Consider the following 9,343-nt stretch of genomic DNA (forward strand, 5'->3'; position numbering starts at 1 on the left):
GGTGGAGGAGTCGAGCGATCAGGGCAACAGGAGGAGAAGGATTCTTCCTTCACGTTTGGCCACAACAAGTGGAAGGATACGCATGACGTCTAGGATCTCACGGGAGTCCAAGCGTATCCCTCCGGTGAAGCATTTCGCTTCTAACCCCTACAGCAGCAGGCGTTAAGGAGCATTTTAGCACATCTCCTTCGTGGAATTGGCTCCCTGTAGCGTCTCAAAAGAGGAGGTGCTGATTTCACTGTAGCACCTCAAAGGAGGAGTTACTGATTTCACTGTAGCGCCTCAAAGGAGGAGGTGCTGATTTCACTGTAGCACCTCAAAGGAGGAGGTGCTGATTTCACTGTAGCGCCTCAAAGGAGGAGGTGCTGATTTCACTGTAGTGCCTCAAAGGAGGAGGTGCTGATCTCACTGTAGCGTCTCAAAGGAGGAGGTGCTGATTTCACTGTAGCGCCTCAAAGGAGGAGGTACTGATTTCACTGTAGCGTCTCAAAGGAGGAGGTGCTGATTTCACTATTCCTCATTCCTCCAGTGCTTTGTCTCATGACCGGTGAAAGTGATGGATTGATGAAAATACATGATGTACATGTATTAATACACGTCTGCGTACGTATGCTCAAAGACAGACAGAAACTGAGACAAGAGACGCAGAGACAGACTCCCAAGAAAAGGGAGTCAACACTATATGGTTAACTATAAATCTATATCTATCTATCTATCTATCTATCTATCTCCTAGCTTCGTCTCTTCCTTGTGTATCAACTGACTGTTACATTTCTCTCCTGTGTCTCCCCTGATGTGATCATTACGTGAAAGTGCACTTGGGAACTTACCGTGTTTCATTTTTCCCCTTTGGACTCATAGGAATATCCTTGATCACGCGCAAAATTGTGATCCCATACAATATATATATATATATATATATATATATATATATATATATATATATATATATATATATTATCCCTGGGGATAAGGGAGAAAGAATACTTCCCACGTATTCCCTGCGTGTCGTAGAAAGCGACTAAAAGGGGAGGGAGCGGGGGGCTGGAAATCCTCCCCTCTCGTTTTTAAATTTCCAAAAGAAGGAGCAGAGAAGGAGGCCAAGTGAGAATATTCCCTCAAAGGCTCAGTCCTCTGTTCTTAACGCTACCTTGCTAACGCGGGAAATAGCGCATAGTATGAAAGAAAAGAAGGAAATATACATATATATATATATATATATATATATATATATATATATATATATATATATATATATATATATATATATATATCAGAGTTCATTCACCCGACCCATGAACACCGCTGGGGAAATCGTGCGATCCAGATCAGAAGACAGATCACTGCAGATGTGATCTGTCTTAATGGCTTTCAGAGCGACGGGCACACCATTCATGGACGTGGGAGGAGGAGGAGGAGGAGGAGGAGTGGTCAAGCGAGATGTGTTATCATACCATGTCTGTAGGACTGAGGTGCGGGGGGCCATAGTGTGTGTGTGTGTGAGAAAGCGACATGGTCACTCAGGTGGAAGTCATATCATATCTCTATCAAACTCTCACGTCTGTGGCCGACAGAGGTGTCTGGTCAGTGACAATGGACAGCTTTAAAGGGTTTAATTACACCTGGAGGAGGAGGAGGCGGCGTAGCCGAAGGGAGGGCTATGAGAGAAATAGCTATAAGTGGTTTAATTAAATCTCAAGGGAGCGACGGCCGATGGGATGATGGGAGAAATCGCTTCAAGTGCTTTAACTAAACCTCTAGTTTAGTCGAGGGGGGCTACTGTGGGTGGTATAACATTGTATATATATATATATATATATATATATATATATATATATATATATATATATATATATATATAACACGAAAGGTTTTCGTGTTTCATTTTCCCCGTGGACTCATAGGAATATATATATATATATATATATATATATATATATATATATATATATATATATATATATATATATATATAAAACAGACGAAGAATGGCCCATCCGCTCATATAGACACTTTCCTGAGTGCACGGGGAAAATGAAACACGATTAGTTCCCAAATGCACTTTCGTGTAATAATCACATCATCAGGGGAGACACAAGAATGAAGTATAAGGCAGTTGATATACAACGAAGAGACGCAGCTAGGACGCCATTTGGTAAACATGCAATTGTCCAAGACAAACAACGAGCGTATCATAAACTTATCATGTGGACAAGATGGTGAATTGTTTACGAATGCTCGTTGTCTGTCTTGGACAATCACGTGTTTACCAAATGGAGTTCTAGCTACGTCTCTTCGTTGTATATCAACTGACTGTTACATTTCTCTCTTGTCTCCCCCCTGATGATGTGATTATTATATGAAAGTGCGCAACGACTCTAAAGCCCCTGAGTACGATGGCTTCGAGTTACCGCACGCGAGGATAAGCCATCATACTCGAGAATAAGTCATCATACTCGAGGATAAGCCATCGTACTCGAGGATAAGCTATCGTACTCGAGGATGACCCATCGCACTCGAGGATGACCCATCACACTCGAGGATAAGCCATCGTACTCGAGGATAAGCCATCGTATTTGAGAATAACCTATCGTACTCCTGGCACCGCTTATGGTGTCGGCTTGATCTGGCAAGGTACCGTTACCTCCTCCGTTGACCCAACGGCAACAGGTAGAAAAAAACGGTAGTAGTAGTAGTAGTAGTAGTATTAATAGTAGATCTAGTAGTAGTAGTAGTAGTAGTAGTAGCAGTAGTAGTAGTTGTAGTAGTAGTAGTAGCAGTAATAATAGTAGCAGTAGTAGCAGTGGTAGTAGAAGTAGCAGTAGTAGTAGTAGTAGTAGTAGTAGCAGTAGTAGAAGTAGTAGTAGTAGTAGTAGTAGTAGTCGTAGTAGTACGAGGAGGAGGAGGAGGAGGTAGAGCCTTGAGTATGACCTCTCTATATAACCTCGCCTGCCGTTTACACTGCCAATAGTCACAGCCACACACAGTCCCAGGGTGCGTGGGTAAACAGAACTCATCGACCTACCCCTCCTCCTGCTCGTTGCGGTGTTGGAGAAAGTGAGTTTTCTCAAAAGTCTTGAGGGAGGCAAGCAAGAGCCACATTGGCGCAGGCGAGTCTGTTACACATGGCAACTGTGATTTTATTTTCTTTATTCTACATATATTTTTTTTTCTTTATTTTATATATATATTTCTATTTTATTTTTTTTTTTGGAAATTAGAAAAATAATAATATAATAGTAACAACACGTAAGTAATTGACGTGTGAGATCTTACTGATGGCTCGTAACATCCCACTCTTACGTGTGTCCAGAACCTCTCTCTCTCTCTCTCTCTCTCTCTCTCTCTCTCTCTCTCTCTCTCTCTCTCTCTCTCTTCCCCAAGCGTCAGATGAACGAGTCCCCTTCCTTTCTTCGCAGTCAGATCTACCGAGCAACCAAAGGGAGGGGAGAGGAGGGGGGCGGCTTCCCCCCACCCCCGGCCCCGTACACACACACACACACACACACACACACCAGGAGCACCCCCCCCCCCTCTCACGAGGGGGTAGGGTGGGGGGAGGGGGGGCCAAGAACTTATATATTCGCGCTCCACGTGAAATTCCCTTCACCCTTCCTCCCTCCCTCCCTCCTTCCCTCCCTCCCTCCGTCCCTCCCTCCTTTCCCTCTCAAAATTATTATGCCGATATTTGTCTAGGCTCCCACGGCGTCCGGGAGGCCCGCCCGTGACGCGCTGTGGACATATGAGACAACCACACCCCCTCCCTCTCCCCCCCTCTCTCTTAAGTGGGCTTCCACACACACACACACACACACACACACACACACACACACACACACACACACACGGCGTCCCTGGAGTAGGTTAAAGCCCGTCTTGAGTGACGTATCTGGAGTCTTGCTTACGCGACAGCGCTCCAGGTGTTGCCGAGGTAACAGACCCGTCACTACATGATGTTACAGCACCGTCACTACATGATGTTACAGCCCCGTCACTACATGATGTTACAGCCCCGTCACTACATGATGTTACAGCCCCGTCACTACATGTCTCCACCATATTACAGCCCCGTCACTCTACGATGTTACAGCCCCGTCACTACATCTCTCCACGATGTTACAGTTACAGCCCCGTCACTCTACGATGTTACAGCCCCGTCACTACATGATGTTACAGCCCCGTCACTACATGATGTTACAGCCCCGTCACTACATCTCTCCACGATGTTACAGTTACAGCCCCGTCACTCTATGATGTTACAGCCCCGTCTCTACATGATGTTACAGCCCCGTCAATACATCTCTCCATGATGTTACAGCCCCGCCACTACATCTGGCCACTCCGTCACACCCCGTCAGCCAAGTGGGTTTATCGTCAGAGAAACACATTCAAAAAAGAAAATTAAGAACTCATGGTCTCCTGACCCGTGGAGATTTATATCATGGCTTTACATGACACTCATGACCACCTCCCAGCGACTCGGTTTCATGGAGTTCCACTCTGGTCAGGCAGGGAGGGGAAAGGTTTCTCATACGACTTACACGACTCTCGTTCAAATTACTGGGGTGATGTTCACAAGTAACATGAAGACAGATGACAAATATTATTGTCGTTTGACTTCATATAAATGTGTGTGTGTGTGTGTGTATATGTTATACTTACAACGCCGTCTCCCGCGTAAGCGTATGGAAACAAGACGTGGAAATGGCCCAACCCACCCACATACACATGTATGTACATAAATGCCCACACATGCACATATACATGCCTATACATTTCAACGTATACATACATATACATACACACCCACACACACACACACACACATACACATATATATATATGTGTGTGTGTGTGTGTGTGTGTGTGTGTGTGTGTGTGTAAGTGTACACATCCATACTTGCTGCCTTCATCCATTCCTGTCGCCACCCCGCCACATACGAAATAGCATCCACCTCCTTCCTCCAGCGAGAATACTTCCCACGTATTCCCTGCGTGTCGTAAAAGGCGACTAAAAGGGGAAGGAGCAGGGGGGCTGGAAATCCTCCCCTCCCGCTTTTTACTTTTCCAAAAGAAAAGAAAAAAAAAAAGGAACAGAGAAGGGGGCCAAGTGAGGATATTCCCCCTAAGGCTCAGTCCTCTGTTCTTAACGGGACACTTCTGTTGATGGTGACTGGTTAGTTACGATTTTCAGTGTACGTATAGATCACAGTATGGTGCCTGTGGATAGATGGCGGAATGCCTGCATAGTGCCACTGTATAAAGGCAAAGGGGGACACAGGTGAGGAGTGTTCTGGTTTCTGAGCTTTGTACGTGACAGATTGAGTGTCTGGGAGCGAATCAGGTCGTTTTTTCTTAAGGTCAGGGTGCTACCTAGTTAACACGGGAAACGGCGAACGTGTGTGTGTGTGTGTGTGTGTGTGTGTCGAGGTACACTAGAGGAGTACATCCTAACACTGCAATTGACTGTAGTGCTGCCTTGCGCTGCAAGAAACCCGTGAAAGGAGTCCTAAGATTATATATATATATATATATATATATATATATATATATATATATATATATATATATATATATATATATATATATTCATTTATCTATTTATAGTACTTTGTCGCTGTCTCTCGCGTTAGCTAGATAGCGCAAGGAAATAGACGAAAGAATGGCCCAACCCACCCACATACACATGTATATACATAAACGCCCACACAGTCACATATACATACTTATACATTTCAACGTATACATACATATACATACACAGGTATATACATATATACACATGTACATATTCATACATGCTGCCTTCATTCATTCCCGCCGCCACCCCGCCACACACGAAATGACACCCCCCCAGCGTGCGCGCGAGGTAGCGCCAGGAAATGGACAACAAAGGCCACATTCGTCCACACTCAGACTCCAGCTGTCATGTGCAACGCACCGAAACCACAGCTCCCTCTCCACATCCAGGCCCCACGAAACCCTCCCCGACTGTGGGGCTCAGAGCCTATAGACACCCCAAATGCATTCCTTCATGGCCTTAGATCCTACAAACATTAAAATCCTCACACAGGCATTTATCATTTTACTAACGATGCTCTATTGTTTTTCGCTTATATCACCTTTATCTGTCGATAGCCTGTGTCAATCAACACACGAGATAAAGCCTTCATTACAATGGCAACAGAGATGATAAACCACACCAGTTAAAAAGTATGATAAGGTACTAAATAGTTAAATGATATAGGAAAGACGAAGTACATTAATACATCCATAACTGAGAAACAAAAGCGATTTACATGGTATCTGTGACCTATACTTAGCAGTGATGTGATCAGATATTCGCAGTGACAAGCACGATTATCTCACAGTTCAATCCGATCAACGAGTCACTGCTGATAATACGCTTCTCACGATAGCTTGACCAAAGTCACTGCTGAGGGGACATGCCCCAGGGCCGGATAAGCAAAGTCACTGCTGTGAATACATCCTACTGCTGTGAACACAACTCAAGGCCAGATAACCATAGTCACTGCTGTGAACACAACATATCCTAGGGCCAGCGAACCATAGTCACTGCTGTGAACACATATCCTAGGGCCAGATAACCATAGTCACAGCTGTGAACACAACATATCTCAGGGCCAGCGAACCATAATCACAGCTGTGAACACAACATATCCTAGGGCCAGCGAACCATAGTCACTGCTGTGAACACAACATATCCCCCCAGGGCCAGGAAAACCCTAGTCACGCTGTGAACACAACATAACTCGGGGCCCGGAAAACCCTAGTTTACGCTGTGCACAAAAATCTTAGGGCCAGTAACCATAGTTACTCCTTTAACACCAAAATCCCAAAGGGAATAACCAAAGTACACCTTTAAACAAATACTCAAAAACCCCGAAAAAAAAAAAAAAAAATTAAAAAAAAACCTTTCAATGTTAAACAACCACCCGCGAACCCTAAGCTGTTTCCACCATATTAGGGGCCCAAAAACCCATTCAAATGTTGCAAATCAAGGCCAAAAATAAAACCCTAGCCGCTTAAACAATCCCAAAAACCAAAATCCCCAATTTTGAAAAAACAAAAAAATATCATTTAAACAAATACTCAAACCCCAAATATAGCTTAAAAATCAAGGCCCGTTTCCTTCCCCTTAAAAACATTTTTACCAAAAACCCTTCCAGTTAAAACCAAAAATTCAGGGAAATAAATATAAATTTAAAAAATATTAAGATAACCCTAATATTTAAAAAATATTTAAATTTCCTAGTCCGCTGTCCCCCGGGCCAGGTAACCAAAAACAGCGGGAAAAAAATTGGGGCCCAACCCACCCCTTAAAACAATGGGAAAAACCATTCACACAAAACAACCAACCAAAACCAACACCAAAAAAATATTCAAATAAATATATTTAAAAAATATTACCCAAAAAATATAAAGTTAAAAAATATTAAATAACCTGTTGTGTGGGAAAAAAAGGCCAAAAACCTTCCTCTGTTTCCAGGGGCGAACCTGTACGCGTAAACAACATATCTAAAAATAACCCTATATTTAAAAAAATATTAAATAAATATATTTAAAAAATATTAAATAACCATACCAATTCACAAATATCTGGGCCCCAAAAAAAAGGGGCACTTTTTTTGTTTAACCAAAAAATTATTTTAAAACAACCCAAGGAATAACCAAGTTTAGCTTGCCCTCAAAAACCAAAAAATTGGTCACTTTCTGGAACAAACCTTTTCCCCCCCCACCCCCCTTCCCTCCCCCTTCCAACCAACCCGATAAACCCAATCACACGGAAACCCAAAAATTTCGGGAGGGGAAAATATACCTTAACCCTACCCCCCGGGGCCAAAGGAAAACCAAATGCAAACAAATATCCGGGCCAATTTAACCAAAAGGGGGAACCCCAAACATACCCGGGGGCCGTTAGGCCAAACTTTAAAAAAAGGGAGAAAAAGAAGGGAAAAAAAAGGGAGCGAAAAATATCCGCTGGAAACAAATTGGGGCCCCAACCGTCCGGTGGGGGAACCAATTTCCCCCCCCCAACCCCAAAACCGGTGAAACCAACCCAACCCGAAAATACACAGGGAAAAAACTATTGGGAATAAAACCCACGTGTAACCAAATATTAACGCCTTCCCTGTAAAAAAAAATAAAAGCAAACGGGAAAAACAATTTCAAGTAACCGTATTCTGTTCCCCCCCAATTTTGGGCCAGTTAAACCCCCCGTAAAAAATGGCCCCGAAACCAAACTTTAAAACAAATTTAAGGCCGTCCATGCCCTCGGAAAACTTGGAATAAACCTGTTCCCCTTTATCCCAGGGGGAAAAAAACCATATTTAACCCCTGTGCACAAATTTTTTTTTAAAAAAAAAAAATTTTTTTTTTTCCCCGGGGGAAATTTTTTTTTAAAAACCCCCGGGAATTCCCCCAAACCCCCCAAAACCCTTTAAAAAATTTAACCTTTAAAATTTAAAAAAAAAAAAAAATTTTTTTTTTTTTTAAAACAATTAAAAACCCCCCTTTTTTTTTAAAAAAACCCCCCCCCCCCCCGGGGGGGAAAAAATTTTTTTGGGGTTTAAAAATTTCCCGGAAAAAACCCCGGCCCCTTTCCACGGGTTTTTTTCCCGGGGCCAAGGGGGGGGGAAAAAATTTTGGGGCCCGGCCCCAATTCCTTTTAAAAAAACCAAAACCAAACCCCAAAAATTTTGGGAAAAAAAAATTTTTTTTTCCCAAACATTTTCCCCAAAAAAGGTTTTTAAAAACAAAAAAAACCCCCCAAAAAATTTGGTTCCCCCAAAAACCTCCCCGGAACCATTTTCCTCCCCCAAAAAAAAGGGCCCAAAACCCAACCCCCCCAAAAAAAAAACCCCCAAAAAAAAAAAAAAAACCCTTTTTCCCCAACAAAAAAAATTTTAAACCATTATACAACCACTTACCTGTCAAGACTACCGAGTGAGACTGCTACCGTCTGTGTGAATACTAAAAGAGTCTCCCCGAGCACACTGCAGCACAAAATGACAGACCAACGGTACTTGTGTAGCGACACAACTGAGTGTCTTGGTCGTGAGGCATAAAACGCCAGAAACACTACCCGGCACCAAAACGCCGTCCCGGCCCAAACTATCGTACCGCTGAGGGGCCAGTGCTTGACTTATCTGTGTACACAGTGAATTCTACGCTCGACTAATGTTGTTTCTAGGTCAGGGAGGCTGTGATATGTATTACTGGAGGCAAATGTAAGTATTCTTCGTACTAGGAACAAGATATTGAGTGAAACTGATCAAGGAGCTGTAAATTAGTGTTCAAGAAGCAAGGACATTTACCTGTC

General features: G+C 43.2%; 1 protein-coding gene across 3 annotated transcripts in view; it reads right to left on the minus strand.

The window, feature by feature from the left end:
* The window catches only part of LOC139747220 (uncharacterized), a 191,463-nt gene extending 182,381 nt beyond the window's left edge, over positions 1–9,082 (minus strand). For all 3 annotated transcript variants that reach the window (XR_011712352.1, XM_071659256.1, XM_071659257.1), the window contains exon 1: positions 8,952–9,082. The gene's annotated coding sequence lies outside the window, so the exon portion shown is untranslated. The remainder of the gene's footprint in view (positions 1–8,951) is intronic.
* Between the last annotated feature and the right edge of the window lie 261 nt (positions 9,083–9,343).

This window comes from Panulirus ornatus, chromosome 67, assembly GCF_036320965.1.
Source record: "Panulirus ornatus isolate Po-2019 chromosome 67, ASM3632096v1, whole genome shotgun sequence".
Lineage (NCBI taxonomy): Eukaryota > Metazoa > Arthropoda > Malacostraca > Decapoda > Palinuridae > Panulirus > Panulirus ornatus.